The sequence below is a fragment of the Chiroxiphia lanceolata genome, chromosome 4 (genome assembly GCF_009829145.1).
Source record: "Chiroxiphia lanceolata isolate bChiLan1 chromosome 4, bChiLan1.pri, whole genome shotgun sequence".
NCBI classification, from domain to species: Eukaryota; Metazoa; Chordata; class Aves; order Passeriformes; family Pipridae; genus Chiroxiphia; species Chiroxiphia lanceolata.
Window position 1 is genome coordinate 44,443,351 of NC_045640.1, and position 27,136 is coordinate 44,470,486.

Below are 27,136 nucleotides of genomic sequence, written 5' to 3' on the forward strand. Positions count from 1 at the left end.
AGCCAGGATTTATGTTTTAGAAGAACTGGTTCTGCTTGCTCCTTTTGAAGTTAATGATTTGAACTCTGTATTTTTTCCTTCCAATGGTTCTAAGTTTTAATATTTTGACTTAGATGGAAAAAAATTCAAACACTTTATTGCAGATGAGCAAGTTCGGGTTGCTGTGTTACTGAGAAAAAGCTTGTGGTTTGAAACAACTGCTCTTTGGCTGCCATAGCTCCCACAGGCGTTGGGCGTCTGCTGGTGTATTGCCAAGAAACAAAGTAGCATAATACAGATTTCAAGGGAAATTATTATGAAATGGGATGAAGTTTTCACCTAAATTATTTGTGAGCTGAATTCAGGCTGGATATGTAGAGTAACAGCCAGTCATTACCAGAAAGCTACTTTTTAAACCCATGAGCTAAGTAGAACAAATCAAAGTGGACTAGCAAGGTAGCAGGTAAGAGTGGAGCAAGTAAGGTCCAGGTCTGGAGTCAGAGCAAGTTGCTTTGTGGCACCTGCACATGGAGGAGTGGAGCTAAAAATGAAGGCAGTGGCAGAGCACAGAGGGATTTCTGGCCACACGGGGGGAGTGGCACAACCTGGCCTGACTGGTCACATCAGATCTCCTAAAACTGGGAGAACTCCCAAAGGGAGAGCAATGTGTTCTGCCCAGAGCCATGTGTGATAGTTTCTCTGGTAAGTTCTTCTGGAGGCATTTGTGTAGTGAGATGAAGCTGTGCTTTTTTCTTGAAGTTTATCTGGTTGCATGTGCTTGCCCAAAGGCTGTTACAGGCAAGCTTTTGGCTTGCAGAGCCCCATTCAGTTATGACTTTAATGTGGAGTGAGATTGCTTAAGGGAGACCTAGTGAGTAACAGCTGTCACGTTTTAACCTTGCCTATGGAGTAAATTTGCATGAATTCCCCCAGTTCAGCATTCAGTACCAGAGCATGACCAAGAATACAGACTACTTGGTATCATGTCCTTAAATGGGGTTGAAGGCAGATAAAACAGAGCAGGAGCTATACACAGAGCCTAAGCTGTGTTGGCTGAACCTTTATCGTAACGATTGTGTATCTGTACAAGCTCGTCTTTTTCAGCATGAAGAATCTTACTGTACAGAAACTATTGTCAAGTGTCCCAAGTAACTAAGCTGAAAAAAGAAACACTTTCTCTAATCACTTTCAGTCATGTTGGATTTCATTTGTAACAATAGCAGATAAAGCTCTTACAGCTTTGTATCTTACAGTCTTGTATCATGCTTTAAATAATGCAAAACCTGCGTCAAGTCTGTTAATGCAGTACAGACTGGGTCAAACTTGTTTGGCACTCTGTTTACAGTACTTGAACTGGTATGTATTTAATTTCTGTCATCAGGTCAAACGTTTAGCAATGATAATATTTCAGAAGCACCTAATCTTTACTTAGCTTATTTTGTTCCAATAGGCCAGAGAGCAGAAAACTGTTTGTGTAAGAATGACAGAGGATGACAAAGGATGGTTCTTGATCTTCAGTCAGATGTTGTTTGCTTTTAATCTTTCCCAAAAATGTCTTGTATTGAGACTAAAATCAGACACTGTAGCAATGCTGAAACAGTATTTTCAGATCAGTGCATGTGCATAGCTGAACTGCTCTGTGCTCTACTTCTGTCTAGATAGGCACACACATTGCATAAAAATAGATCCAATGCTACTGCTGGAGCTCTGTCAATACAATCTGCTTTGTACTTTCAGGCAAAGTCAATGGCCTGATGGCCTCAGGCACAAATCTGTAACTAGAATGACAAGATATTTATTGTGAGCTAAACCAGTAGTGGCTGTTTGAGAATACGCTCGCTAAGTTTTGTAACTCAGGTACACCCCTGCACATCTTTTGACGAATATGAACTTCTACTAAGTGTTAACAGCCATCTCTGATACCTCGTTCTGCCAAAGACTACTGACTGGCTGTAGATCATAATGAATTTTTCTTTGGCCTTTAGCAAGGCAAGTCAAAAAAAGAGTTCCAAAAATGTTGAAGTCAAGGAATTTGAGATCATTTAAGTGATTCTGGAAAGTAAAAATGTTTCAGTTACTCATAGATACTTAATAGTCCTAACAGACTCACTGGCTTTCTAACAGATCTCCTTTGTGCTGTGGCAGAAACATGCTAGAAATACCCTTCAAGAACAAATGAAGATAAAGGTCCTGCTATGTAGCAAACACCTACATTCTAAATCATTACATCCAGGTTTCAGTCAGAGCCACAGTTTTCACACTGCTTCCTCTCACACGGGTTTCCATTCTTAAAATGTAAAGGAAACTAACATTTCTGGATCTTGGCAATAAGTTGCAGTGAAAAAAAAAAGCCCACATTCCTCTGCTTCAACTCTTTAAAATACAATCGTGGTATGTCATGGCTCATTTGTGCCTATGGATTTAAAAGGGACACAGGTAGGAATCTGAAATAATCCATGGTCCTGTGGGTATAAAGTAATCCCTCCCACATGCACTGGTGTGGAAAGCGTGAGACTTTTGACACCCTCAGGGGTGCATCCTGTGCATCACAGTCACATATCTGGAATGGTCATGGCAAGGCTGTAGTGACAACAGGAGCAGGGAGATAGGAATGTGCCATTAGGTGCATTTATTCCCTGAGAACTTAGGCACTCTGCACATCATTTATCTCTTTTTCACATACGAAGTTATATTCTTTTGAAACTGAAAAATAAATATTTACTTATGTACAATAAGTACCGAAAATATAATCAACTCGATGCATAGAGTAAGCCAGATTGCAAGGATCTTTAAATGGGGTTTAAGTGAAACTGCATATTTACACAAGGAGACCATTTTTTTGTGATACAAAGACGTTCTAGTCTCTGTGGCTTGACATAGTATCTAGGGAGAAGAGGTTGTTCCAATTTGTTGTCTCCAGCTGATATTTGATTTTATGAAGCAGTTCTTATTTTCTTGAAGGGTTTTCCTGCATCTCTAGACATGGCTTACAAAATGTGGCTCATTTTATTCTCTGTTTTTCCAAGAGAAATGTAGCTAAGAAAATTACAGAATTTTGGGTTATGAGGGGATACATAGGTCACTGAAGGCAAGATGAAAATTAAATGCTTCTGATTTTTGAAACAGAACATGAAACTGGAAATTCCTCTATAGACACTTCAGAAGGGTCTAACTTTTACTGAATAGCACTTAGTCTGCGAGGTCTGTGCCTTTTCAGAGCACGGAAACACTCCAATGCTCTCAGCTAACCTAATGCTAAAGAACATACCTGGCAATAAGGATGCTCTCCTAAATTAGCATTATTTTTGAGGTGTTCCTAATACTGACCTTTATCTAAATTCATTTGAATAAAGGAACTAGAAGTATCAAAAAATTTATAACTTATACAAATCAATTTGTTGCTCGCGTTTGGAAATCCTACCTGTTTTTAGCATTTCAATGGACATGAGCACACTGAAGTCTCCTTTTTCAGGATTTTTAATTTAATATAAAAACCTAACAATATACACTTATTTTTAATAGCCTGTTCTTTGTCATGACCCTCCAAGTTAAAGATGAGAGCAGTGTGTGGAATTACAAATGTCTTCCTATGTAATTAGAGGCTGTGTTTCTGTTTCATGTTCTCTGTTCTTATTTGGTCATTCTGTTCTGAATTATTTTCCAACTAGGGAGTGAATGTCCACTGACTTTTCATTCAGTGCGGCAGAATGCTAAGCAATATTATAAATCCCCATTGTGTACAGTCACAGAGTTTTGGAAGTAGACCTTCCTATCTTCTGACTGTGTCTCAGAAAATGAATAGAATCTTTCTGGACTATTTCAAACAAGTGGCTGCAAGGTTTGCTGCTAGCATTTATAATGTGAAACTTAAAACAACAGTTTTATATTCATGCTAGAACTGTTCCTCCAAGGAATATTCTGCATTTCATGTAATGACCCCTTTATTTTTCTCAATTGTAAGTTTAATACAACTCCAGGCTCATCAGATTCCTTTTCTTTCAAACTGCTCTTACAGCCATTCAAGAGCAAAAAGGGAACACAAGAACAATGAACAATCGTCGTGTAAGTTTTTATATTACATTAATATCTCTTAGTACATACTGCATGTAAGGGTTTTTAAATTCTTTGTGCAATATCTTCACACAAGTTAAAGTATGTTCTTGAAAGTTTCTGATCCAGTTTGAGTCATGGGCTTAGAGCATGAGAAGTACTCTTTTTCAAACAAAATTCTACACTTAGAAAACCAACTATTTTCTTATTAAAAACAGCAGTTATGATAGATACAAATTGTGAATGGGAATAAAACAAAAAAAAGCAGGTATAGACAACTATGTAGAAAGGAAAATTCAGTAAGGCTGAAACTGTTGTTTAGACGAAGTCATGCAACCTATAAGAATTAAGTGTGTGTAGAAGTGCAATTTTTTGTGCAGCAGGTAAGGACAGAAATAGAAACACATAGATGACCCATCTCAGCTGTGTGATGGTAGCATGGTCCATCTGAAGTGGAGCACAACTTTGAGAGATTGTGTAAGCAAGTGAGCAAGTATTTTTGTGACCCACTTATATATAAAAGCTCTCAACATATCAGCTGAAATGACGTTAACAAAAAGATGTCCTCTGCTAGCCATTAATTCTAAGTACCCAATATTGATCATTACTGCTTAAAAATGGTGTCTTTTTCATCAATAATAAATACTCAGTCACTACTCTTAGAGACTAAATCTATGTTCCCAATATTAATCAAGTTGTTTTGGAAGCTGTAGTTCTGTCTTAGTACTTTTTTTATAGCTGAAGCAGGAGGAAGAATATACTTGCCATTTTAAGAAATCATTTGTTCTTTCTTTCCAGTTTTCAATTGGCACTTGGTTTGGAATGTCAAATGATTCAAACTTCTTCCTATTGCTATGGGACTCAAGCCCTAAGTGGTTTGTTTATTTACAGGATATATCATACTGTGCTCTTAGAAGCTGAAAATATCAGGACAGATCTGATGTATCAGATTCCCTTTCAGTACTTTTGGTTTACCCACACTGAAAATAGTGAAGAGAATATTGTATGCAGACTGTTATGGATGTGACAAACTATTTACTTGTTCCCACAAGTGGACACAAATAAGATACTGCACAGCACAAGCACTGTCTCTCTTCAAAGAAGACAAAGGTTCAGCTCCCCTCTTTATCAGCAAGTTAGTGCATTACTAATATTAGAAGGTTTCTGTGTCTTTCTGTCTTCATATTCAGTTGTGTATTTATTAGAGAAATTCCAGGATGAATTTGTGTGGTCTGTATTCTGATAGTGGATAACTGGATTGTTTTTTTTGGACTTAATATTTGAGTCAGACTTAAAAACGGCATCAATCCTAGTAAGGACTGAAATAGTGATGTTCTTTTGCACATTTTACAGATGAGTTATTTTACAACAAATTATGGTAGTTAATCAGACTGTGAACAACTGCATGATGCAATCAGAGCCTTTGAGCATGAAACCAGGTAGCAGTTGAAAGTGATATTCTTTTTGTTAAAGTGTTTTCTTGCTCTGCTGTGTGCTGTTGCATGTCTTGTCTTTATCTACTTTGGATCAGTATAAGTAAATATGCCTAGAGTAATGAGTGGATATTGAAACTTCAGCACTCTCCAACTGAGATTTTATGGAGAGAGAAAACTTTGCTCTAGGTATGGTACAACAGAGGCTTGTTTCCCTTGGCAGATCTCAACAAAAGGTTAACCACTGTTGTGAGATCCACAAAAGTGTTTTTGTTCTTGGTCAACAGAGCTGTAGTGGTAGCTTCACTTAATGCTTAATCACATTCACAGGCTGCTTCATATCCTTGAAAGTTTTGGACACATTTTACCTCATTATCGCTAGTAAATGCTGGTAAAACTTAGTCTGTGCTTAGGTACCATAGTTGGCCTTGTTCAAAAATTAGAAAGAAATTAACACCATAAAATAGTTGCAACTACCTAACTGATAATGGAAGATGGGATGAAGAAATGGTCTACATTCTGGAAATAATTATAAGGTCAAGTGTGTCTTTAAGGAAGAGCAATCTCCGTGTTGTAATGTAAAATTAGAGGACGCTTGTTTTCAAGGTAGATTGCACTTTGCATTGGTGACATAAACTTAGCTCCCTGGGGTCCAAGGATCTCAAAACATTGCAATATTCCAACCCTCAGTATCTTTTCCAGGAAGACTTACATTTAAAAAGATATGCAAGTTGCGTTTTTAAAGGAAAAAAAGGCTGGTGGCACCTAGTGGTCTATAGTGGTCTTTTATGAAAAAAACCCCAAACATGTACCTGATAGTTGGGAAAGCTGCTGAAGATTTGAATTACTAGCTAAGGTCCTTTCAGGTCATTTAGTGGAAACAAATGTGATATAGCCTTCAGCTGGATGTCAGGACTTAGGCCCTGGTGAATTAATGAACTGTTGTTAGGAGGATCCAGGAATGAATGGGACTTGCCAGTAGCAACTTCCAGGGAACGATTTTACACCTGCTTCTAATCATTCATGGATGCAGACCAGACTGCAGAAGAAGCCAGAGCAGGTGGATAAATGACATGATTTATTGATATGTTTTCCCAGTCTTATTGAAGTGAATTCTAAAGTCACCCAATTATTAATCCCTTTAAATTAACTAGTAGGGAAGCTGCTTATATTTGGACTTTGAGACAGAGATGAAAACATGAGAGCAGATCTTTAGCCTTTGAGGGGACATGTATTTTGTTGCCTGCATTAACTTACTGATTAATCTCTTGCTCAATTTCCTGTTTTGATGGAGTCCAGGAAGGCAACTGGCAGTTTAGCAGCACTGAAAAATGTCAGATTTACACCACTGGAGTGCAATGCTATTAATTGTTTAGAGTTCTATAGAATGAGTACTATAAATATAATCAGATGAAACAAATTTAGTCTTAGATTCTTGAGGAATTGTCAGACGTCTGTAATGGGTCCTGTAATTCAGGCAGAGTTGTTTTTTCAGTTTGAAGGTAATTGGTAGGAGAGAAAAAAAACCCTGAGAGTAATTTCAGAAGACATTCAAATCACATATGAATTACAATGCAGCAGATTTCAGAGTTATTTCTATTTATCACAGGCAAATATATTTAACTGTATGAAGGCAGAGTTCAAGCAATGAACTTGAGAGTTGGAGACCTGCTAATTTAAGAAAAAGGCTTTAATGGTCTATATATAATACAAAACAGTTATAAGGTAAAAGTTGCATATCTTTTAATTTTCAGTCGATGCAAGTGATACAGTTTGAGCAGAGACAAAACTTATATGGATAAGCTGAGTCTGCTTTGATCAGTAACTGATTGGCATTTATTGACAATGATCCATAATGTCACAAACACAAGTTCTTGTCAGCTATTTATACATTACTCTCTTAAGCTTATGTTGTCCAATGCACAAAGCAAACAGAAAAAAAAAAAAAAGAGAATTTTCCCATTTTCTGCTGCAGTCACCTCAATGATGTCTTTTACAGGTACATTTTGATGAGGTCCCTATAAACTGTCATAAAGAGAGTGTCCAGAGGGTACACTTGCACTCTGCTTGTCCTGTTTGTCTCTGCTGTCTTCTGTCACAAATCTAAGAGAGGAAAAGAGATGATCATACTACCTAGCACCTCCATGTTGTTCAAATCTTCACTGGTGGGGTTACTGAAGTCATCTGTCCACATGCTGTTTGTTCCAGAAAACAACCAAGCAGCACTATCACTTGTGCCATCACTAGTGCCATCTTGTACTAGCAATGGAGCAGCAGCTCACCAGAAAAATGGCTTATGCCCTGGAGAAGAGATGGAGGAGAGAAAATATCATAGCCGAAAGGAAGAAATCGATATTTTTTTCACTACAGCTTCTGTAATCATAGACACTGTCCCTTTATGCAATGGAGCACTAATCCCAAGCATTCATTTTTTTGGTGGCTATGGCAGCCAGCAAGATAAGCTTGAATGGACATGCCATTTAGTGCTGCCTGCCACACACTGCAAGGGCCAGCTCTGTTTTCCTAGAGGCAATCCTGGTCTGCTGCCCTTGGCCAATTGTATCCCATACAGCACTGTTGCTGCTGACAGATCCATGGAAGTTGCTGCCACAATGACCTGTTCTGGGATGAAAGATTTCTTCTGCATCTGGACCCTGCACACCTGATGAGCATGCTGCTGATACTTATTAATGCTTATCGTCTCCCTAACATTTCCAGTGGCATTCCCCTCTTTCAGTGACATTTGTGCTTCCTTCTGAAGTGGCTTTGTAGTTTAGAGATACCCAGGTGGTTTGCATTGGTGCCTCAACTAACCTCTGCCAAAACAAGACAGATGCACAAGGCATGTGATTAGGTTTGTGCCTAGAAAAGCCAGTCTCAAGGCCAGAATCACCTCTGCAGGATCATGAGAAAAGGCTGCTTTTTAAAAAGCCTTCTATCTGCCCAAGCACACATTTGCTGCCTTGCATTGCTCACACTCTTCACTTTGTCCTTTGCTCAGCTTTCAGTAATTATGATTAAAGTTGTCTTCCTTTGCTCACTTTCCTAATTTCTCAAGGACTAAAGGGCTTTTTTCCTATGCTCTCCAGTCTCCTCTAACATCATTCCCTGAGCAGTGCTGTGTATACATCCAGGGACAGTCTCAAGATCTCTTTGTCATGAAAACACTAAATACCTCTTTTGGTAGTGGGATTATGTATTGAGAGAGTAAATTCATGAACCTTATCTTTCCATCATAGATAGGATGTTATTCTTACCTTTCACTCTAATTGCTGTGTACTTCACTGCATTGTGAATATTTCCAAAGCTAACTAGATATTAGAATGGAAAAGCCTTCACAGCCTTTTGGAGAAAATGACTTAGTAACTCCCTCCTGTTTCTGACCAGTAAGACACTGAAGGAATTTTGCAAAGAGAAGATGTAGTAGACCTTCTATACATCAGAGCATCTTTTATCGCAAGACATAGGATTTAAGATGCACTGGAGCATTGTTTTGGGTTAGACTATTTTGTTTTTCTGAGGGGGGAAAAATAAAGGGTTTCCTAGAGCTTAATTCTGGGCAGATGGGTTTTCCAAAGTTGTGTGGAAGTGCTGAGTGCTCTGAGTGCCCACTTCCATCAGACGCTGAGTTCCTGTCAAAGCTGCTTTGAAAATGCTGTTGTTTCAGCCTGCCTATGTTGAAGACATTAGGCCAAAGTGCCTTCCTTTTCCCTGGAAGATTGAACAGTCCAAAAAGAGTTTCTAAACAAGTTGATGCCACTAATTACTACAATAGTACTGTGGAACAGATGACAACGAGGTACTTCTGAGAGAGTTGCTTTTTATTCTTCAAGAGTTTTATGTATCCCAATTTCTTGGAGAGCTTTATGATCTGTTTAACTTCAGGCATGTGATTTATATACAGTAAGCACCAAAATATGTTGTGGAGCCACGATATTTAAAAGAATGCCTTTTCTGAGGAGCAGTGTCTTCGTTATTTTTTTTGCATAAAAATTAAATCTCCCCTTACTTGTGGGAGATCATCGATTTTTTTTTTTTTTTCAATGAGGAAATTTATTGTTGTAGTTCATCTAAGGTCACTTTGCGAAAAACAAATATTAACAAGGGGGAAGAAAAACCTTCCGAAGTAGTCTTGGCTAATGGTTTCACAGATGTGCTTAAGTGAACACTTGCTTCTGTGCCTGCTGGGATCACATTCTCAAGGGTGAGAAGCAACTATTCTGTATGACAATCACTTAGTGGCTACTTAAGCACCTGCTCTGTAGTCTTTAACTTGTAACCTAGCATGTTATTGAAACAGGCATTGAGAAAGGAGTAAACATGCATGAATAAGTAAATAGCCTGCCAAACCAAAGGTCTGTGCACATTTGCTAAGTGTAGATGTAGCTGGGACCACCACAAGTGTCCTGCAGGTACATTATTTATTTGCATTTAAGTTTGCACTGTGTTTGGCTTTCCTGCCTCCCTGAATCTGCCAGCTGGTTTGACAAGTGTGCAGAGCTGGTTGAAATTTCATTTGTCTTGCACTTCTCATTTAAATAAGGAAATATTTTGTTTCACCTGGCAATGGAAGGATTTCCCTGCCTTGAAGGAGATTTGCTAGACTGTTAGTTGCATGCAGAGATTAGATATCATCCTGCTTTGATACTTGATTGGTTCCAGGATAAAACTGCTCTCTTTGAGCAAAACCTATCAGCAAAACTTACAATTGTGCACTGAGCCACATTTTTCTCTTAATTAAGTGTGCGGTTACACCCACACATACCAGAGCATGCCCAAGAGTCTACAGTGGTAGGATTAGGAGATCAGTTGTTGGCCTTTAGAATATGCTGTTTCTTCAGGATCAAGCAATAGGAAGGTAAGGCAAGAAAATTGAAGTTTAAGGATGCCCTTTGAAAGTACCAAGGAGAATAATGTAATGTACTCTGTGAAGTGAAACTAATTCTACAAAGCTTTTGAGAAACAGTATGAAACAGCTCATTTAAAAGATGGACTAGTTTGATCAGAGACTGGAAGCAGAACAATGACTGAGCTCCCAGCACACTACCTGAAAAGAAAATTAAACTTTATTCTTCAGGAAAAAAAATTATTATTGTTCAAAGGTCTTCACCACTTGGGTTGGCGGGGGGGGGAAGGTATCTTTGCTGAATCAAGACTAAACTTGCTATTGTTCTTGCTTCCCTGTGAAAGGGAAAGTCTATAAAATTATTTTCATCAATTTGCTGAAGAGATTAGAGGTACTCTTTAGAATGCTCTGATGCTATTGAGATAATCTTCTGAACAGTAGCTGGTGTGGAAAATCAGGGTCCTTTCTGTTATGGTCACGTCTGTTGATTTTTCTGAGTCCATTTTTGGTTTCATTCTATTCAGGAAACCAGTCATAGCTAAATGCAGCTTCTCACTTTCTGCCTCTGACCTCTGCCATGCAACGACCGAACTGTAGTGGAAAGACTACTGGAAATTGATATTAAAATGTTTGACTGACTCTTTTGAGCTACTTTATTTTAACTGTGGCATTTGTGTTTGTTTTACAATGCATTGCTTTTTTTTGTTGAAAACAAATTTTCACTTGCATCTGTTCCTTTCAAGCATAAAGAGAGTTGACTCTAGAATTGATCTTCTGAGTAATAGTACTTGAAAAGCTGCAGGGGCCATTTTTTTTTTCAGTTTTCTTCTTCTCTGTGCTTAGAGACTAAAGCAAATTGGCATCATTTTCTTTCTTTTACTGAATTTTTTATTCAGAGAACATTAGCAACCAAGTAGTAGGTCTTCATTTTTGTACAATTATAGATATTTTCAAGCACTAGTAAGGTCTGTAAAACTTTCTTCTTACCCATTAGCCTTTCCCAAGAGACCCTAGCATATATACACACATATACTGTCCAAATTCTGAAGGACTTCAAACTAAATTGTGCCTTCAGATTCTTTTAGTGAAGCAGACATTTTCATAAACTTACTTTGGCATTACCTTGGTTTTAATCCAGACATTTTCTTTTTATTAACAAGCTGTAAAAAAAGAGATGATTTCAGAATAACCATTTATTTATGCATTGAATTCCATAAAATAGATAAATAGGCTTGAATGCATTTTTATATTTTGTACAGAAAAAAATCAAGCCTTCATTGTGTTCTTAGACTTCTGATTTTCAAGGTTTATATTTAAAATTAAAAAATCTCAGCAATCTGCAGTAACCACTTGTGGGTCTAGAATTATTCTTTATATTGATTTTTTTTCTTCTGTAAGAATAACAGCTGTTCAATAACTATTGAGATTTGGCTTAAGGAGTGAAGTATGATAAATTCATTTGATATAAAATTTGTGATGAGTTCTATTTATTCTTCAAATCTGCTTTAAACTAGTAAGTAAGGTCCTTAATGTATCGTAAATATTTTTCATGTATGGTATGGAGCATCTATGAAAAATAGGTTTAATTCTTCAGTGGGTAGCCCCCACAGGAAAAGTCTGCCTCTAGTGCTGTTGTTGTGGGTTTTTTTTTTTTGCTTACTATGCCAGCTTAAGGGGCCCATGGTGATAGTTCCTCTCGCATTAGCACCTCACTCACAGATAATCTGTCTGCCCATTTCCACAGGGAGACAGAGCTGGGAGCTCCAGGAGCAGGCAGACCATTTGTTTCTCAGCCATAGTAGGGCTTGGCTTTCATTTGACTGCAGGAAGATGCATTTTCAACAGATTCAGAGTTTACAGTTTTACCCGATAAAACATAGCTCTAGAATTTCTCAACCTTTTAAAATTCAAAGGATGTCTTAGCATTGCTGAAACAGTCGAAAGACTGTCTATCAAACGCTGCCGTAGCAGCTTCCTTTTGTCAACTCCTGCAATTTTTGACTAAGTTTGAGATTTCATTTCATATTTTATTCCAGTCTTTGTCTTGCATGTGTGAATACAGATATGCATATGATGTTGTGTTTGGGGGCTTTTATTTACAGATGTTTTCTAGACTACGTTCAGGTGCTTTTCTAAATCACAGGATGTGACAAAAATACATTTAGATACCATCAGGAACACAGAACCTGCGCTTTTCATCATTCCTTCATACATTGTTATATCTCTATTAATATTTTTGGAAAACCATTGTGTATGCATTTCAGGATCCAGCTGTTCCTGCACTCTATATTAAGGTCTCCAAATAAGAATTTACTATTTAGTATTGCTAAGAGCACTGCAAAAAGTGATTTGTTTTACTCCTTCAGCACCACTGTTCTTCACAGCAGCTTTTAATGTGTGCTAATCTATTTATCTAGACCATATTCCCTTCAATGAGAAAAATTAACGGCGAGGTTTTAATTTAGCTGCATTTCCATATTGTGAAGTTGAAATGAGAATAAAAGGATATTACAGGAGGCTACAGAATAAAGACTCTGCTGGAATCAGTAGCCCATATCATAAACGCACCAAAGCCTACGGGATTTTGAACCCTTACTTAGAGCTTGCCTAATTTGAGGATACTCATCACCTTGCTGTCTTGCAGCCCTTCTAAAGAGCAGAGGAGGTGCATTAGGAAGAGCATTGCCAGCAGGTCAAGGCAGGTGATCCTGCCCTTCTGCTCAGCCCTGGTGAGGGCACATCTGCAGTGCAGTGTCCAGCGCTGGGCTCCTCAGTGCAAGAGAAACATGGAGCTCCTGGAGCAGGTCCAGCGGAGGGCAACAAAGATGATGAGGAGACTGGAGCATCTCTCTTATGAGGAAAGGCTGAGGAAGCTGGGCCTGTTCAGCCTCAAGGAGAGACAACTGAGAGGGGACCTCATCAGTCTCTCTAAGTCTCTGAAGGGAGGGTGTTAAGAGGATGGAGCCAGGCTCTTCTCTATGGTGCGAAGCAACAGGACAAGAGGCAACGGGCACACACTGATGCACAGGAAGTTCCACCTGAACATGAGGAAGAACTTCCTTACTGTGTGGGTGACCATACTCTGGAACAGATAGTGAGGGAGACTCCAAAACCTCTTTGACCAAAGATATTCAAGAACTGTCTGGACACAATCTTGTGCCATGTGCTCTAGGATGACCCTGCTTGAGCAGAGAGGTTGGACCAGATGACCCACTCTAATCCCTTCCAACCCGACCCATCCTGTGATTCTGTGAAGAGAAGATGTAATGCTGTCATTACTGATGTGCAATTAAAAAATTAGTCTTTAGCTTTAGATCTAAATATTTTGAGTGTTCGTTAACTTCATATTTCCCTAAAATACCCTTACAATATTTCCTCTGTGAGTTTTGTATAGTTTTCAGCTGTTCCTGATGTGAAGTGTGCTGAGACAACACCTGGAGTTGGGATGAAATATTGCCCTCTATGTGTATGATTTAATAAGGTATGCTTATAGTAAGCATTGAGCTACATACGCTTTATTTTTGTATCAGAAATAACTCAGAAAGGACCGGTCAAGTAAGGTTTCTATACTATTTCTAATTTCACAGAACAGCTTTTGGCAAGACACAAAGAATCACTTCAGATGAGCATATTCTTATTATAAAAACAAGACAATAAAATGACTGGGCTAAATACGTGATTGTCTCTCATCAGTAAATAAAATGAAAATAGAGAGAACATCTGTGACCACAGAAGAATTCAGATAATAGAAAATTGAACACATTTTACTTCTGAAGACTTGTAGTGAATCTAAAGAGATGGGTCTTACTCTGTAAGTTGTCCTTTCTGTACTCATTTTAAAATGGGAAATATATTGGATATTGCTTTTCTGTAAACAAAATGGTTATTATTCTGCTGAATGTTAGAATAATTTAGCCTCTAAAACAGCTAGAATATGCATCTTGTCACAAAGACTCTACTTTGAAAACCAGCGTTAGAAAAGTATGTCAGTATTTAGATGTTTCACAACTGCTTCAAGTTTTAACTTCAGATCTAAAAAGCCTACTCAGCAAAACAAGACGTAAGTGGAGACTACTATTAAAATTTAGTATAGCACAACTTTGTCAACTGAGCTTTGAAAGGGATATTTTCATGGTAACCTAATCGCTGGAAAGAAAAGGTGAGAGCATATGTTTAAGTATATTCTGGTCATCATAAATGTCATGAGGACATTTTGAAAATCTGCTTTTAATATGAGGCTACGGTGTTGTGCTTATCTAATAATAATTTTTGGTATGAATACTCCTATGACTTACTACCATTTTGAGTCGTAGAGTCAGTAGCAGATACTGAGCCATCAGATGCAAATATAAAGTGGAAGACTGAATTTTGTAGCCTTTACATGTCCCACTGTGTTGTGTGTTCCTTTATTCTTAGAGTAATACTGTGATTCAGTTGGGAACCTCTGCTTCACTGGGCATTTCAGTGGCACTGTCCTCTGCAATGTCTTTGGCCTCTAACTCTTCTATTTTGGGGGTAGAAATTATGTGCAGATTAAATTCCCATTTCCACTGCAATTCTCTGTGTATGCCCTTCCACACCAGCCCACACTGGGGCTTTTGGATTTCCACAGCACTGGCACTGCATGTCTCAGTCACAGAAAGTCATGTACCCAGGTCAAAGGCTAAGGAATTTCTAAAAATCATTCACTTGTGTTTTTCTACTGGGGCCATGTCTTTAAGCTCTACCTACAGAAAAAAGTTTAAATGACCATTTATTTTGAAAGGAAAGCAGTTTCTGGCATATTGTATAACATGATCTGGATGGTTTAGGGAAAAAACACCCCGTGCCTAATGCTTGTGGTAAAACCTGAGGAGGAGCAACCCTCATTTTGAGCTCTCTGAGAGATCAGACCCCACAGAGCAGACTGACTGTCTCTGTTGGAACTACTTCTCTTGACACTGTGTTGGAAAACTGTTCTTAAGTCCTAAGTCTTCAGTCTCTTGTACGAATGTTGCTAATGAGAAAACTTCACTCCTTTTAACTTAGCTCAGTGCTATTTATAATTCTCAGTTTAGTTCAGTAGCCAGGAGAAGCTAAACAACACCCCCGGTTATAGGTAAAAAAATTGGAAAGTCAGGCTACCAGTAGTGGTGTGATTGCTTTCTATTGCTGCTTTAGCGGAAGGGAAAGAGAAGGAGTGTGCAGTTTCTCAGGAAGCCAGCGCTCCATAATTCAGGACCAGGCTTCAAGTCTTCATTATATGCAAATTGCCACCTTGGCACTTCTTTGAATCAGCTCTTACAATAAACTGAAATCCCTTTCATTTCCTCTTTGCAGTTTGTCAGCTTTTATTAATTCATACTTACTTGGCACTTTAAAAGTATGTATGGGAAATTATTTTTCTAGCAAACACTGTCGTTGTCTGAAGTTGCCCAGAAGGGCTCACACTCCATCCATCCTAGTGCCTGTAACCAGCAGATGATGGAGTCCCTCCACATGCTGGAGCCCTTTGGCTGATGGTGGGTCGTGGGAGGATAAACATTAATACCTTAAGAGTTGACTGGGATCTGGATACATTCCCCTTCTCATGTATATCTCCATTCAGATTGCAGATCCAAATAATTCTGAAGTTTATTTTAGCTGTCTAACTGCTTATTTACACAATCAGTATTTGTCTTATTGAAACTGTAGCTACGCTGGAGAATTTTTGCTCCATTTTAACACAGATAGTTTCACTGTTCCATTCCTATCACTGATAAACAAAGCCAAGGTGAACTTAAAACATATCATAACTTCTTGACAGACTTCATAACCACTTGAAAATTAATTAAAACTACTAAGTTCTATCAATTTAAGTGTATAAATTAATGTGATAATGAATTCTCTTTGATAAAAGATGTAGCTAACTGGTTTTATCTTTGCACTTCATTGGTAGCATAAAATAATTATAGACTGTTTCTCACACAGAGCTTCCCAATCCTACCTACCACTGTTTCTGCTCGATCAACAAACAAGATATTCTTAAGGGAGAGGATATTTGAGTTATATGTGGCAGGTTTAATTTTGTTAAGGAGATAGAGATCTTTTTTATATATGTATATATTCTGCAAGAACTACACTGTATAGTGTACCATCTGCTCATTTCTACTCTTTATCACCAGTAGAGACTGAAGTTTTTCATTTTCCTCAGTGCTCTGACTTTCTTATATGTTTAATTTTTTTTTTTCCTAAGACTTAACGACAAAATCCATAGACAGAACTGACTGGTCAGCAAGTCCACATACTCAAGGGAACAAAACAGACCAAGTAACCTTCATCGGTTACTGCTTTAATACCTGACAAATCTGTGCAGAGACAAAGGCTGAGGATCCATATACACCTATGTGAATGAAAGCTTCTTTGCATTGAGATGAGCTTCGTAAACCTATTTTCTGGAGAGTCTTTATAGCACAGTTGCATCCTTAGCTTCTATGACTCAATACCATTTTTGATTCATTGTTCGTTCCAACTAAGAAATCTTCTTATGAACAGTGTTTGAGATTTTAAGACAAAAAAAACCCACCACTATTATTCTTTTCTTCTCTCCATATATTTGCCAAATATCCCAGAGATCTGTGATACTCTTTTTCTGTGAATCCTCTGAGTGCTTCTGTGCAGGCAGTGAAACAGGAGCCAGGCCTAAAAGAGTTAACTGAGATATCTTGGCCTGTTAAGAAACCCCAATACCTGTTTTGCTAGAATATTTTCGGAGCACTGGTTAATATCATGTTCTGTTCTGCTCACTGGACCAAAGGCCTTATTGTAGAAAGAATAGGAGTAGTACACACACAGTAATAAATTAGGTAAACTAGACGTTTGAATAAGATCTAGAAGGCCCAGAGCCAGGATTTTGCAAGCTTGAAGAGTTCAGGTCACCTAATCGAAGAGGTCAAATTGAGGAAGACGTTCAAGTATGATTAGCCATGGGTTTCTTACACTGTCTTCATGATGTTTACAGGTCAAACTGCATATGTCTTATTCCAGAGGTCTGCTGCTGGACTAACCTGATCCGAAGAAGTACAACAGGTTTGGGGATTTTTTGGGGGTTGGGAGTTTGGGGGGCGGGGGGAGTAGTGTGGTTTTTGGGGGGTAATTTTTTCAGTTTTCTGGACTGATCCATATTCTCCGAGGCACTGCTGCTCTTGCAGTATGGTTAGCACCTACTTTTCTGCAGGACCAACTGTGGTGCCAGTAAAGCTCCTCCCTGAGATGCCACACCAAAGCTGTAACCACTTCTGAGGACTTCGGTAATTAAGGATGGCCCATTTTTTCACATTTCCTTAATCTACAAAAAGCCTTTACTTAGGTGTGTGGCTATTAGCAGGCTGCATGAATACATTAACTTTCACAACAGTCAGGTTCTTAGTTCAACTTACAGTGAATCATCTCTGGGGAATGAGCTGTTGCTTATATTTGAAGTTTGTCCTTCACAAAATGTTCATCTTTAATTACCTTTTCTTTTTTTAGCAAAATAACGTTTGTTATGATCAAGAAAAATTAAATTATTTCACTAGAGTTAAAAAATAATGATCTTGTTTTCTCATTTGCAGTCAGAGATGGAATCCTAGTAACTTTGAGTGATCATATGACCAAGGGGTTGAGCTAGAAGAGATTCTGCTAGAAATACGAATAGCTGAAAAAAGGTAGAGTGGCAACCTGTGAGGGAATAATGTGCTGATAATTTGTATTAGCGTTAAATGTTAAATCTCACATGCTTATATAAAGCTGTGAAATTTCAAGGCTTATGTATCATGATTTGCATAAATTATTAATCAGTATTGGAGAGAAAGCAAATACACAGATGTGCCAAAAACAACCTATTAAAGCATAATAATAAAGGGGATTGAAACAAACAAATAGAGATGAAGTATTGTCAGTTTGAATGTTTATGTTAATAAACCCTGCTCTCAACTAATGTACTTCTAATTTGTATCAGTTTCTCGTGATTTAGTATACAGTATTTGATGTAATTATACTGTAGCTTGCTAATCAAAGAAAAGCAGCAATTGGAGACTGTGGCATAGGAAGCATTAGTGTCTGAACTAGCCATAAAATGCCTTGTTACCTAATCTGAGATTTTTTTCATTATTAAAAAATAGTGTCACATCAGAACTAGCAGTTAGTATTTCTCTTTGCACAAAGCTATTCAGGACTGTGGCACCACAGTATTCTGACCACTGCTGACTGCAGTGAAGGCAGAAAATATCAGAGCTGAAGAAATAATCTATAATGAAGAACTTATTCCCCAAACAGATCATTTTCTCATTATGGAACATCCATCAAGATTCTTACCTGATTTAATCATCCGGGTTCACTGATGGCAAATTCGTCCCTGCAATTTCTCATCATTTAAAGTGCTTGGATTAGTTATTGCTGCACAGATCAGTTCTGGACATGCAAACTCTTCAGCTACAAATGTACATCTCTAGAGAAAGTCAAAATTAGCTTTGAAAGTACTAGTACATAAACTATGCAATTTCATTTTTCACGAACAGGGCACAATTAAAATTTAATTATTTGTATGTTAGTTGAAAGTTAGCAGAAAAAAAATGTGGCTAGTTCAAATTTTAATGTAAACACATAGTCACAGGACTTTGTTATTCATCCTCCCCTAAAAAATAAATTTAGTCTACATTACATGTGTATATTGCTATGACTCAGGCTCGTCCCACAATAATACAGGCTTTTGAATATTTTACAAGATTTTCTGTTTCTAGAAGTCACCAGTAAAGATCCAGGGGATATGCTGAACACAGTGTGATCTTCCTGGACAGCAAAAATGTTATATGTGACTGCTTTTTGCCCCACGCTGCCAGGAACAAGATTGGGAAAATTACCAACTTTGAATAAAAATACCAGTTCTAGTGTGGGAGATACCTCACCCCAGATGGGTTCCTCTGCAGATAAGCACCCAGGCATGGGGTCAAGGCTGGAGCTGCTACTGGTGCTGCTCATCACATTGAATCGTGGCTTGAGGCACCAGGGAAAGAGAAAGGGAGAGCACATGTTTTCCTAGGAGGTTAAGTGATTGTAATTGGCTATGAAAAGGAGAAAGGAAAACACAGTCAACTAGTAAGGGTCTCTGGTTCTGTGTTCTTCCAGAAACTGGTACTTTGGCATCATACTGAACAAGGTTTTACTGGTGTGCCAGCTTATGTCAGCCCCTGCTGGAGCCTAGATGTGCATTGCAGAGCTACTGACCATTCTGTTCTTGGTGTGCATGCCTAATGTAGAGAAGTCTTTTTACTTCGCTTTCTGCTATACATATCTCATTCCTGAATACTGAGGATAGTGTAAAATTAACTTCATGCCATGAGATGCAAAATAATAATAATGCAACACAGTGGCTAAAAATCACATCATAGACTTTAAAGACAGACCATCAGCTACCGGCACCAAATTGCCCTGAATCACAGCTTGAATTTAGTCTAAATGTTAGAAAAGATGGATTCTTTAAAGACTGTGGGTAAGCTACAGCTTTGCCATTTGTTTCAGTCTTATCCTGGAGCAAGTCGGGAAACAGACTGTAATTGGAGCCACTGTTCTTTTGTTGGTTACTCTCACTGGCACCTAAGTGCATACTGCAAAGAGGAAGAGAAGGAGAATAAATTCAATATGTTGGCTTTGTACAAAAACTGGGGCTGAGTCAGTCTGTGCTGGTTGCACACTTCACAGGTCGGATGGACCCTGCTCCTCTCAGTCTGACATCTCTGGTCAGAGGGACCTCAGCAGTAGTGTCTTCTTCCCTTTGCTTCCTCAGGAGAAGTAAATGGGTGTTAGAAAAATGTTACATAAAGAAAAAGGAAGGGGATTGCTGCTACTCCAAGGCTGGTAAATAGATCATTTAGTTTGGAAAAGACCTTTAAGATCATTGAGTCCAACTGTAATATGCTTGAGGTTAGACCTCTGTGCCATTTAACATGGGCTTGGTGTAAATTTATTCCCTTCGAGCATCACTCTCTGCACCCTGGCCAAAAAAACAAGGGGATCCAGACCAGGAGACACTTTTGTTTCCTTATCACCTGCCTAGACACCACAGGATCTACTTATGTTGAAAGCTAAACAGAGGCTTCCATACCTTTTCTCCACTGAACAATTCAGGGCTGAGCAACAAGTTAGCTTCAGATAAATGAAGGAAAGAAATAATCTCTTGCAAATGTTCAGAGTGACTGGTCAGCTGACTGACTGCTGGCAGTGTGTCACTCCCCAGGCAGTCTGCTGACAACACAGCGCACACCAGTCTCATTTTCTGCATGTTTCCTCTTTGTTAGAAAAAGGAAAAGAATATTTGAAGGCTCCTTGTTGGGCTCACAGCTGGATTTGGGAGCCAGACAAGAAGTTACCTGGGGCTGATGTGGCAGTCTTTGACATGACCTCACTTCATAGGAAAGCTCACATCCCAGACAGCAACAGAAGGAAGAAACAGCAGGATTGCCATGGTGCTGTACTTCTGGCTGCTCTTGAGATGTGTGCTCTCAGTCTGACGCAGTGTGGGAATAAACCACCTGCCCTGCAGTCCACGCTGGAGCTGAGCACCTGAGCACCCTGGCCCACACCTTCAGTGAGAGATGTTCATGAGGAATATAAAGATTGGGATCAAAATAAAGAAGCATGAATATAGTAATGACTGCAGAGAGTAATAATGAATAATTTCATCTTTGTATTAATGGGATTTATTTCACGGGCAGCAGTCACAAGAATGCAATTATTTGAAGTAAATATTTACTATTCTTATTAATAATATAGTTTCTATTCTCTCTCCCTATTAATAACATATGCTATTTGAGTTTTCTCTCTTGCCATTATGGTAGAAGAGTTTTCTCTTTTAAAGCTAATTTATATTTTTCCCTAAGTTTTCCTTCATAAGAAAAGTAAAAACTTTCCTGAAATCTGATAGCTCTGCTGTCCTGGTCTAGAGCAGACAGCCAGTTTTGTTTTCTTGCCAGCTAGTGATTTTCTGATGCTGACAGACGTGCAAGACAGTGATAGATCAGATTAATTCTAATTTTTTAAGTGAGCTGACATTTGAATCCAGCTAATTTAAAATGTTCCTTCTGTGTTTAGTCTGCTCAAGCAATTTAACTGCAAATCTCTTTCAGTACTGTCTTTACAACTCATGTGGTTGGGTACATGGAGCAGTGAGACCTAACTGCTTGCTTATTATGGCAAACAGATGCAAGCAAATCGGAAGCTCATGTGCATGCAATTCCCTACATTAATTGCCTGTTCTGCTTTACAACAGCTTTGTAGAGCTACTCAACTTGCCCTTCACTGGGCAGATGGCTCCTCCTCAGCTGGTCACCCAGGATCCTGAGGGTCATCACTTTGGGAAGGGTGGTGGAGAGTATGAGCTCTATCCATCTCCCAAGCCAGTTCTCTATTTGGTCCTATTATTTTCTTGCTTTCCATGGCTCACGAGCCTCACAACGTTATTGGAATCAGCCTAGCATAAATATTTTTTTAAAACACTCATTTGTCTTTGTTTCCACAAATGTCCTTTCCCAAGCTGCTTTCATTTCTCTCAATTCCTGTCTTACCTATTTCAACATGAATTCACTTCCAGGCCTCCTTCTGAAGGTGCCTGAAGGTACCTGCATCAGAAAATGGCTCTTTTTCTGAAAAGCCTCTACAATTTTCATTGTAAATATGAAAACTTAAGATTGTTTTCAGTGAAAATTTGTTGGGTTTTTTAATGGAAAACAGACACAGCCTATAGAACTTGCTTTAATCAAAATCTCAATGTTTCACTGAAAAAGTCATGATGTAACATATTTGAAAAGTAAACATAGGCAGAAAGAGATTGCTTTTTCTTTTGACAACACTATTTATCATTTCTAGCCTCTTGCAGGTCCTTACACTTTAAATTATACAATATTAAATCATTGTCAATTATGCTAATCTTTTTAATACACATTCTTAATATTGAAAATACTGTAATCTTTCAGGCATTTAATTGTTTCTGTATTTTATCTTCCTTCAGGCTTGATAGGCAATGAATCCCTTTCCACACTTTCTTTACTTTTAGGCTTTCCCTTATAAAGCACGTACACTTCACACAATTTGACCTAGTTCTGTTTCTATCTCATACGTGCATTTCTACTGTAGCCAGCTCTCCTCACCCATTTACTTTGCTCTCATCTGATTCTTGTAGGAAAACGGAAAGACTTCTCATGGCTTTTCAAAGCAAAATCAGACAACTTTTCCAGTTGTTCCACATTCTAGTGGATGTTTTTTCCTATATTGAAATAAGGTTGGGAGACTACCATTATGTATTACTGTAACAATGAAAAAACAAAATCCCACAAAAGCTAGTTACTAATTTTTAATTTAAAGAAGTCATTTTAGATTTTTTGGAAAGTTTTGCCATTTGCTTTTGAGAACTTTGAAAAAAGTTTCTTTACAAAGACTTCTGAAAATTTTCAGTTTCCTCAGAGATTTTCTTTGGGTCAAGCCACTTTCTGCTCAGTCACAGCCCTGGCACTGCCAGTCTCGTTGTTTGCATTGTTATCTCCCTTGCTGTCTATGTAACAGGAGACTGCAGCATGTTCCCGTATAAATGTGTGCTTGTCATAGGCCATGTCTGTGTTCTTCAGTCTTTCTGCAACTAGTCATGCCTCTGTGCACAGAATTCACCTTTCAATCGATTTACAATTTGGCATTTTAATCAGTTTTCCTAGAGGTTATATGCCTTTAATCCAGTTTCATTTATAGCTATGGTTTTTTGCCATTGTATTTTGATTTTATGATCTGAGACTGAAAAATGCTGTTAATAGTGGATTTCTTCAACACCACCTTGTACAACTTGAGCAGCTCCTAGGATAGCATTTTGAAACTGAGTAGTCTCATATATTAAATTAAATAAAATTTAAAATTAAATTTTGCAGAAAATTCAAAATGAATGTAAATTAATACTATTTTGTTTCTAAATCTGCACTACTGAAATGAGTGTTTTCCCTAACAGAAGCATATTGCTTGCTACTTTGAAGAAATGAGACCAGTATGCGGCAGGTAATAAACAGCAACATTTACCTTAATAATAAAGTCCTTTTTCCATAAGTTGCATACATTTATTTTTTTATTTATTTGTCAGGACATCCCATTATATTTAGCTTTTGTCAAGCTTTGAAGAGAATGTGTCTAATTTCTGTTTCATATTACTTCATAGCTCACTGTAAATATAGCGTGCTGCTCGTGACATTCTTGAGCAGCATTGTGTACTGAATCTGTAGTGTCTTTCAAGGAAATTGTTTCAGCTCAGTGAATAAATGAAAATCACTTGGGATTCATTCCAGCCCTGGTTTTTTTCATCATTGAACTTGCTCAGTGTCTTGATTTTTTCCCTTATCTGTAGTTAGATATTTAATTATTTACTGCACAAAACCCTAAAAAAATAAAAGTCCCCCATCACATCAGATCAAACATATGTACATAGTGAACAATAGGATAATAAAGTAGATTAGAAGGGACCATGATCACACTATGTGATAGTCGTGGTTAATAAGTCCTTTCAAGAAGTGTTTGCTCCATTGTCTAATTGCTGTCGCTGACTGGTCACTTCAAGGCTTAGGGAATGCTGAGAACAGAAAGTCCCTGGGTAGCCATACTGCTTACTGTATAATTTGAATTGATTTTTCCTTCTACGCCATTAGGTGCTGTCGCTGCAGAAGGTGGTGACTTGTAATTTTTATACAGGGGATTTTTGCTAGGCATTTTAACAGAAGAAAAAAAAGTCTCTAATGCACTCCATGGGGTTTTTTTCTCCTTACATGCAGGACTGCAGGTAGGTAGGGAGCCCTGTGCAACTTCCAAGCTAACGGTACTGGGATCTTTATCACAAGTAACAGATCTTCCAGACACTAGGCAGAGAAGTTTTATAAATTCAGTATGAACTATGTCCATAACACCAAGCCAGACCACCCCCATACTGATTAAGTGTCAGCACGCTTTCCTGAGTGCTTAGGAAAGGGCAGCTCTTTCCTCTCACACAGTTGTCATGTTCTGCCCCTCTCTTGCTCAGAATATATGCGAGACTAGAATATTTCAGACCATTTTCCTGGTCTAATTCAATACACGCTGTCAAAGTAGGATCAGAGGGCCTGGGTTACAAAGTGAAATTGCTTTCAGTGTGCTTTTGAAACAGCTTGGCTGTGCTCTGCTCTTGAATCATGATAAACTGTAAAATGTTAGGTCAATCCTTAAAGAATTAGTAAATGGGAGAAAAAGTGCTAACTACAGGAGGAGTGACAGAGGCTTCTGATGAAATATGAGGTAGGTTACTCATCTGTAGATTGTGCTGCTTGCTGCTTGTTTGTATGTTTGTTTATATATATGTATATAAACCAACCCAGATTTCTGAAAATAGAGTCAGCTTTAGAAAAACTGATGACTGAAGCAGTGAAACTATTAGCCTTCTCATTAAATTAGTTACTGATAACACTTGACTGACCTATATATGTTTTCAACAAGAAAAAGGTATTTCTAGAGTGCCTGGGGAAATCAGCCATCACTAAATTTTCTTCAGATTTTAGAAATTCTGTTAATCATTTTATGCCTACAAGTTTCACAATGTGGTTTGAGCTAGGCAGTTGCTTATGCTGCTGGTCTCATGCGATGCTGTAGAATTATTGCCTGAATGAGAGGCTGACCTGGTTGGTGCACATGGAAAGTGAACAAACTCCCAAAAAAGATTTGAAATACTGAAAGAGTCCATGCCATGGTACAGAGCCCTAGCAGTGAGGGAGAGGGAACCTTAATCTGTATGGCCTTCCCACTGCCACTGCACAGCAAACTCCCTGGTGCACTCCATAGGGGCACTTCAGAAGTGACAGACAAATGCAGGGCTTCTCTGCTCACTAGAAGCTCTTTTGGCACCTTCACTCCTGCTCTCTGTGCCCATGCTCCAATCAGGAGTGCCTGCTGTATTCCTTCCCAAAGCACAGACTCAGTGCCAGGCAGGAGAGTACCGGGAGGTGGGGCATAGCACTGTTTTACATTCCTTTTCTACAGGACTTCCCCAATGCTTTGTGGGAAGGAGGGTAGCACCTGCAAGAACAAGGCAAAAGGGAATTTTACCACTACACATCCAAAACCTGAATTTCACCTGTATTGTGGAGAAATCCCGATTCAGCTCTGGCAGCTCACTTAACAGCCACATTTAGAAGTCTTCTGTAAGCTATAATAGGGGATTCTGTGAATTTGTCTTTATACCTCAAATGCTGGAATAGCTATGTTTATGCAGTGCGATAGTCTGAAATATTTTTGAACAACTACCAGTGAATTTGGACAAACAGCAACTTTAAAGATGAGTCTTGTCACAGAATCACAGAATATTCTGAGTAGGAAGGGACCCACAAGGATCATCCTCAACACCCATCCCCAACAATCACACCATGTGCCTGAGAGCATTGTCCAAAAGCTTCTTGAACTTAGACAGGCTTGATGGTGTGACCACTTCTCTGGGGAGCCTGTTCCAGTGCCCAGTCACCCTCTGTGTGAAGAACCTGTTTCTAATACCCAACCTAAACCTCCCCTGACACAACTTCATACCACTCCCTCAGGTTAATCATAGATGCCATGAAGTAGGTGGCAGTGTCTTAACCCTATGCATGTTGTATAGGCCATCAGGGCCTCTTCCACCCTTGTAAGGGGAGTGCTAACCTTTCATGAAACACGTAAAAAAAAGGTCATTGTTCAGAATGATAATGCTCCACAATTCAGAAAACCAGACATCAAAGTAAATAAACCTTGTCCTTCTTCAACTACCTACTTCAAACCTGCCATCCAACTCCTAGATGTAGACCTCCCAGGTCCGAGTGGATCCTAAGCCCACACTTTTGCAAACAGAAGTCCTACTGAAGGACACAGAGAAATCTGGATTATGAGAAATGGCATATAATCGGTAGTACATAGCATCAGTCTGACTGGTGTGTGTTGTGTTACCACTGCTCCTCCTAGTCCTGGGGGTGCAGAAGACAAGTTCTGTTTTCAACCATCTGTTGATGCCATCACAGGACCCTTCGAAAGCACCACAAGCATATTCCACAGCAACACTATTAAATACAAGCAGCAGAGGAAAGATTTAGAAGCAGCAGTATTTTCCTGTTAGATTTTCATGTCTCAAAAAATGAGATGCTTCGTGCCTACCTTTTGCTGATAGCTGGCCTACTGCTTGGTTTTATAAGAAATTATTTGCTGATGAAAAGCCAAGTAGCAAAATGCTGAATGTATTACTATGTAATTTTGTGCGAAAAGAGATAAAACCAGCCTGTATCCTTGGATAATAAATAAATATTCATTTTCTAGTAGTTGTTTTGTCTTCACCCAGGTCATCATTTATTGGTAGAAACAGTTCAGTTTCTAGTTTAAATAGGATTTGCTGAAGTTTAAGTCCCTATTTCTCTTACAGTGCAGCTTTAGGTAAGCAAATGGTTAGTAGATCTTTTTATGAATAAGCACAAGGCAACGATATACCAGACCTTATGGTGAAGCTCTCAGACTTCATTTGCTGAGGGAAACATCGACAAAAAATGGCAATGATTCAGATGCAAAGAAACCAAAGAAGCATTAGTCCCCCATGCAACACATATTTAAGCCTTCAAATCTTTGGCCAGGGAATATTAAGTTCTTGAATAAGCTTAAAAAGCAAGACAGGTTTGCTCGGACAAGTTTGTGGAATTGAAATCTAACAATTTTGTAGCATGCAAGGATTTATTTAATATAGATCACCTATATGCAGTGTGTGTAACTCTCCAGAAAACAGAAAGTGTTGGGGGGAGTTGTCAGTATATGCCTATTCTGTCAGTATTCT

General features: G+C 38.6%; 1 long non-coding RNA gene and 1 other non-coding gene across 2 annotated transcripts; both read right to left on the minus strand.

Annotated features, from left to right (window-relative positions):
• Window positions 1-606: 606 nt before the first annotated feature.
• Window positions 607-17,195, minus strand: LOC116786286. Its single transcript, XR_004356865.1, has 3 exons — window positions 17,045-17,195; window positions 2,286-2,293; window positions 607-617 (listed from the first exon to the last, which is right to left on the minus strand). It is a non-coding gene; the product is annotated as an uncharacterized LOC116786286 (long non-coding RNA).
• Window positions 17,196-25,882: 8,687 nt separating this feature from the next.
• On the minus strand, window positions 25,883-26,000 carry LOC116786511. The gene has a single exon (XR_004356979.1). It is a non-coding gene; the product is annotated as a U6atac minor spliceosomal RNA (small nuclear RNA).
• Window positions 26,001-27,136: the final 1,136 nt, after the last annotated feature.